Genomic DNA, 6,092 nt, shown 5'->3' with positions numbered 1-6,092 from the left:
AGCTAAAGTGGTTGCTTGAGCGTGTTGGTATGACATAGTTGAAAAAACAAACAGCGCGCAAAAACGAGAGACCAGACGAAGAAGTACACATACAGAGTGCTGCCGGTGCGCAGACACCAACACAGACAACGCTGGATGCCTTACATAGCCCGAGTAATAAATACATTCACACATAAAATAAAAGCCGAAGCACTCCGTGCGGATGGGTAACCACCGAAGCTGAAAGGTGTAGCAACCTGCGGTCGCTGATGTCGCAGCCGAAGGCAAAATACCACTGAAGAAACACCCAACGAATGCGGGCTTGAGTTCCGGCGAATGTGCTCCTGCTATTGTCGCGTTGCCTTTACTCTGCCTGCAACGCCTCTTCCTCGGCTTGTCGATGTCTCTTATATTCAGCTCTGATGCCTGCCACAGCCTCGTTTGCTGCATGCGCTTCGCCACCAAAGCCCAATGCTGTGCCTGGAGTGTAAAGCTCCTTATTTGGCCAGGAGTGTACCTCTTCAAGGTAAAGATCTTTATTTGGCTTAACTGGGGGCCATGAACGGGAAACTCATATAACAGCAAGCAATGCGCGCAATACAGTCGAGTGCGAAATGAAGGTTGTCGAGCCAGCGTTGAGCGACTCAGCTTCCTGAGTTTGTTGACCCTGGCGGTAAGAGCCCTGGCCGCCCATTTCGGAGCAAGTGAAACACATTTCTTTTCCCTTGTTGGCTGTCCTATGCAAAAATAGTCACGCTTACATGAAACTCTCCGCCCGTTCAATCTGTTTGAAGATTTTCATTCGTTGCGGTCAAGCGTATATTTGGTTAGCTCTTGTCTTAGCAGACAATAACAAAACTCCAATTTCGAAGTGTGTAATCTCTGCTAATGCCGAATAACACACTACGCGTGGAACCATTACTGTTTGTTCCTTGACGTAAAAAACAGTCAGAGCTTTGCCGCAAAAGCGTCGCAATGAACGCGATAACAACAAATTGTAATGCCCCACGCAGAATTGCAAGCAGATCGAAATGTGCCCCGCGTTTCTCACGCACAAACGACACATGAAAGGTACTCACAGGTATAGATGCACGCGAATAAATGTCTCAGTTGTTACTTCGCTGTGTCTGAAAAGCGCGCTTTTTTCGCAAACGGAGGCTGTGTATTGATTTCAGTTACCTTTGTGCGCCCCCGGTACAACAACAGAATCGTTCCAGTGCAAGCCGAATGCCAGCCAAGATGTATAATCCTCCCCATTGGGAGATAATGATGCGTGAGAGATTGTCCAATCATATCCTTTCTGCGAGCCAAAGTACGTGTAAGCGATGAGAGCCGCCGCGCGCACCCATTGCGCAATCTTGCGGATAATGGTGAAAACACGATATCTCCCCTCCGAGATGCCCACCACCAGCGGTAAGTGGTAGATATAGATAGCTTGCTGTTTGAATGTTGAAGGAGGTACCCCTCGGTAGCTCAGTGGTTAACGCCTCGCATTCATGACGCTGAGGTCCAACTTTCGATTCCACGCGCCTGAGTCTTTTTTCGGGATTTTTTTTTCTTTCTAGCATTTTCATATATATATAATAGAGAGCAAGCGCCTTTCTCGGAAGGGAGTGACCGCTGCTCAGAGAACAGCAAGAAGAGTGGGGGAAGCTTGCCTGATACCTCCATTTTCTCCGAAAAGAATTCCGGGCCATGCCGATCTTGTAGTTAATTGGCGATGCTTGTGCGATAAGCTTCAAAACGCGCCTAATTGTACACTAATATAGGCGTTCAGATCGTTGGTCACCGAAAAACTAGTCATTGTTGGGACGCGCCGTCTTTCGTACATCAGGCGTCGAACTTTCGATTGTTATCAGTGGTTGTCTAGCAATCTTTGGAACAAGCTTGAGTGTTCGTGTCTCACGCCCAATCTTAACGAAACGATCTACTACGATAGTAGAGCTTCTCGAACAGTGAAGTGCACTCTGCACTGGGCATTGCTGACAGTATTTGTTAGCGTAAACAAAATACAGCTAGACTGAAATGATGATATGATGATTTGATATGTGGAGTTTAACGTCCCAAAACCACCATATGGTTATGAGATACGCCGTAGTGGAGGGCTCCGGAAATTTCGACCACTTGGGGTTCTTTAACGTGCACCCAAATCTGAGCACACGGGCCTACAACATTTCCGCCTCCATCGCAAATGCAGCCGCCGCAGCCGGGATACGAACCCGCGACCTGCGGGTCAGCAGCCGAGTACCTTATCCACTAGACCACCGCGGCGGGGTACAGCTAAACTGAAACAAATGCAAGTGGCAATATAAATGTGCGTATATGCGTAGCCTATCAATGGTTCAAGTTCCCAAATTTTATTATTGTACAAAAGCAGCTGGACCGCCTGCGTGAATGTACGAATGAAGTGTATAAATTGGTAGATTACGTACAGAGGCAATCGATGGTATGCGAAGCACGAATGAGAAATGTTGATATGTCGCTTTCGAAATCAGCGCATCGTTACGAGGTAGAGGTAAATGATGCCTTACATGACTTCCGTGTCATGATTATATTGTTTGAATGTGTCGTTTACTTTCGTAATTAATTCACAACACGTGATACTAAATTTTGTATATGTGGAGCTAGCCAAACGGCCGCTGGCACGCTACGAGCGTGGTATGTTCTCATGTTCTAATATGACTCGCGTATCAGGATTATCATGTTTGCACCAGTCATATCTTTCGTAATCAATTGAGGTCACGTAACACCGAATTTGGTATACGTGGAGCTAGCATAATAGCCGCGAGCACATCATGAAGAGGCCAATATACTCCAATGTAGCGTGGACGCGCGCGCATGCAGGGCACAGTGACGCTACGTTAGCAAAACGCGAGCACTCCATAGGCGGATGCCAGGCGCGACCAGCGTCCGTCGGCACGGCCCGTCGGCAACCGGCGTGAAATGTGACATGTGGCATTTCGCGCCGATGCGTTACCTAGACAACACAGCATCTACCTCTTTTCGTGACGGAGGGACGCCAGACGCGCTTAAACGCGCATGCGTCAAAGCAACGCAGCGCGGCGCGTGCCTGCGAGTATATGGCAGGACCGGCGCATGGCGTGGCAACGCAGGCGTGACGCGACGAAATGAACGCCGGCGAGCACGCGGACCACGTCACGTCGAAATGTATTGGCACCTTGACTGTAGCATGTAGTCATGTTCTCACATGACACACATCTCATGATTACCATGTTTCCACCAGTCGCATACCTTCGTCATCCATGCATTGGCACCACGTAATAGGTAATTTGGCATATGTGAAGCAAGCGATACGGCCGCGAGCGCATCATCAGTGTGGCATGTAGTCATGTTCTTACATGACTTGCGTGTCGTGATTATCATGTTTGGATGAGTCATTTACCTATGTCATCCGTTCACGTCGCGTAACACCGAGTTTTGTACATGTGAAGCTAGCAAAACGTCCGCGAGTGGATCATGAGCGTAGCATGTAGTCATGTTGTTGCATTACGCGCATCTCGTGTTTATCATGTTTGCACCAGTCACATACCTTCGTCATCTATTCACGTCCGTAGTACAAAATTTTGGTATAAGTGAAGCTAGTGAAACTGCTGCCAGTGCATCATGAGCGTGGCATGTAGTCATGTTGTTACGTGACACGCATGTCAAGATTTTCACGTTAGGGTTCGTCGCTCGTGTTGGCCATGCAATCATGCCATACCATATCAGTCTTGCAACATGCCATGTGAATGAAACCACCGCAAGAGCTGCAGAATCATGAAATATAAGTCATGACATTCATGACATACATGTCTTAATTTCCTTGTTTTTACTAGTCAATTGTGTTTTTCATACATCTATGTTATATCATATTAAGTTTGATATCGATATCGTTATCCAAACGGCCAGGAGAGCTAAAATTTGTAGGCGGCTAGATAGATGGATAGATACACTGACATTCGCCGAAGTTCGCTCTGATATGCTTCGCATTTAAAAACTATGTCGAACTCATTATGAAAACGTGTCCAGATCAACTTCCCTACTGAGTCACAGCTATCTCCTTCCACTTATCCAGTTCTTCAAATGAGCCCAGAACGCTTTCAGCCAACTTATCTATATAACTGTACTTAATTTGAGCAATCATTACTTTCAGTACATTGCGTATACACACTTTTACTTAAATGCGGGCCTTATGATCCCCCGAGAGCATTATTATATGTTCCTGTTTACGTTCGTGTATACAAGAAAGCATGGTGTCGTAACATGCAATGAAATGAAAAAAAAGATCATTGCTCTAAAAAAAATTACTGCCGCCAGTGAGGATCGAACTCACGACCCCTGGTTTACGAGACCAGTGCTCTGCCGCTGAGCTATAGCGGCTGTCATTACGGTGCATCGTTAGTTGTGTTGCCATAATAACTTCTTTTTTTAATACCTTTGAAGCTCAAGTGTATTGCATAATTTTTGTTCTACAATAGTTGGAATTTTGTGTAACATTGTTACGAGAAGGAGACTGACTCGGAAGAGTAGAAACAGATATATTTACAGCCGGTTAAGTGATGATGATGATGATGAACCTTCGGATTTGCTGGCACTCGCCCACAAAGGGGGATCGGCCAAGAACCGGGCGGCAGGATCATCAAGTGTGTTCAGTCAAGCATTCAGGTAGTCTCGTAGTCGTAAATAATAACAATAGGCTAACAGGGTAATCTCTTTGTTGCCCTTATGTACTCGCACACAGCAGAGAAAACCTCCCTGTGGCTATAACCTAATGTAATCCCTCCAAAGGATAAAATTAGTTCCACGTTTATTTTTAAACCTAGCTTCTCAATTGGCGCGACAAGGTATCTTTTCCTTTGATAAGCATAACGTTTACAGGATAAAAAGAAATGATCTATTGATTCCGATTCCTTGCAAAAGAGACACAACGGAGATGCTGTTAGTCCAGCTTTATGTAGGTAGTAATTCAGATGCGGAATTCTGCAGCGTAATCTGGTGATTGTAGTTTCTAACTGCCGAGATACACACCACTGTTTGTTCCAGCAATATCTTAGATGTACGAAGTCTCTGACTTTATCCAATGATAATTTTTCTATTTCTTTGTGCAAACAAGCCTTTCTATATCTGAGTGCGGTTACATAGGCAAAATCAGGTAAAATAGGTAAGATTGGTCCGCTTAAAGATGCTTTGGCTAACGAGTCTGCCATCTCATTTGGATAAATCCCGCGGTGGCCGGGTATCCATAGCAAGTGAAATTTTTTCAGGTTTTCTGGTAATAAACTGCTAATCATACTCAATAATGTCAAATTTTTTGCTGTAGATAGTGCAGTGCATACTGAGAGAGAATCGGTAAGTATGACCGCTTCTGATTCGCTTGCAGGAAGTTTACTAAGCGCTAGAGTTATAGCAAATAATTCAGCGATGAATATAGGCGTGAAATCTGGTAATATAATTGAGAAAGACCAGTCGAGAGAAGTACAGAAGATGCCTATTTTAGCCTTTTCGTTCAATACGGATGCATCCGTCGCAATAATGTTGTTTATGGACAGATGAGTCAAGTAATCTTTTAACCGAATATTTAAATAATGAAGGGGCAGTTGTTTTGCATTAGAGGGGAAAATATCATCAAATGTAATTTCAAGTTTTGAATTAGGTGTCTTCGTTATGCAAATCTGATAAACATTTACATTGAGAGGCTCTAGCAATGCTTGGACGAACCTAATCTGAGGGGAGTGTAGTCTAGACCATTGTGTTCCAAAGAATGCGGTTGGTTCTTGAATAAAAACGTATGAAGCTTGTCGCAGAGGCGAATTGTATATTTTTTAGAAAGTTTGAACTGTAAGTATTCTGAACCGAGTAAACAAAGGTGGAAGGCGCGCTTCCACATACAAAACATTATTTGCCACAAATTTTGGGAGTCCAAGACACAAGCGCAAAGCTTCCCTTTCTAATAATATTAATTGTCTCATCTTGTAAGCCGCGCTGCCTGAAAACAATACACACCCGAATTCCATAATAGGCCTTACATACATCTTGTAAATCATTATCAATGAACTCCTACGCAATCCTCTTTTTCTGTTTCCCAATTTGCGTAACCACCCCAAGGCACGTGA

The 6,092-nt window shown here is 44.7% G+C and overlaps 1 non-coding gene across 1 annotated transcript; it reads right to left on the bottom strand.

The window, feature by feature from the left end:
- Positions 1 to 4,287: 4,287 nt before the first annotated feature.
- TRNAT-CGU (transfer RNA threonine (anticodon CGU)) lies at positions 4,288 to 4,359 on the bottom strand. Its single transcript has one exon. It is a non-coding gene; the product is annotated as a tRNA-Thr (tRNA).
- Between the last annotated feature and the right edge of the window lie 1,733 nt (positions 4,360 to 6,092).

This window comes from Rhipicephalus microplus, chromosome 2 (assembly GCF_043290135.1).
Source record: "Rhipicephalus microplus isolate Deutch F79 chromosome 2, USDA_Rmic, whole genome shotgun sequence".
Classification (NCBI taxonomy): Eukaryota; Metazoa; Arthropoda; class Arachnida; order Ixodida; family Ixodidae; genus Rhipicephalus; species Rhipicephalus microplus.
This window is presented reverse-complemented; position numbering and strand designations above follow the sequence as displayed.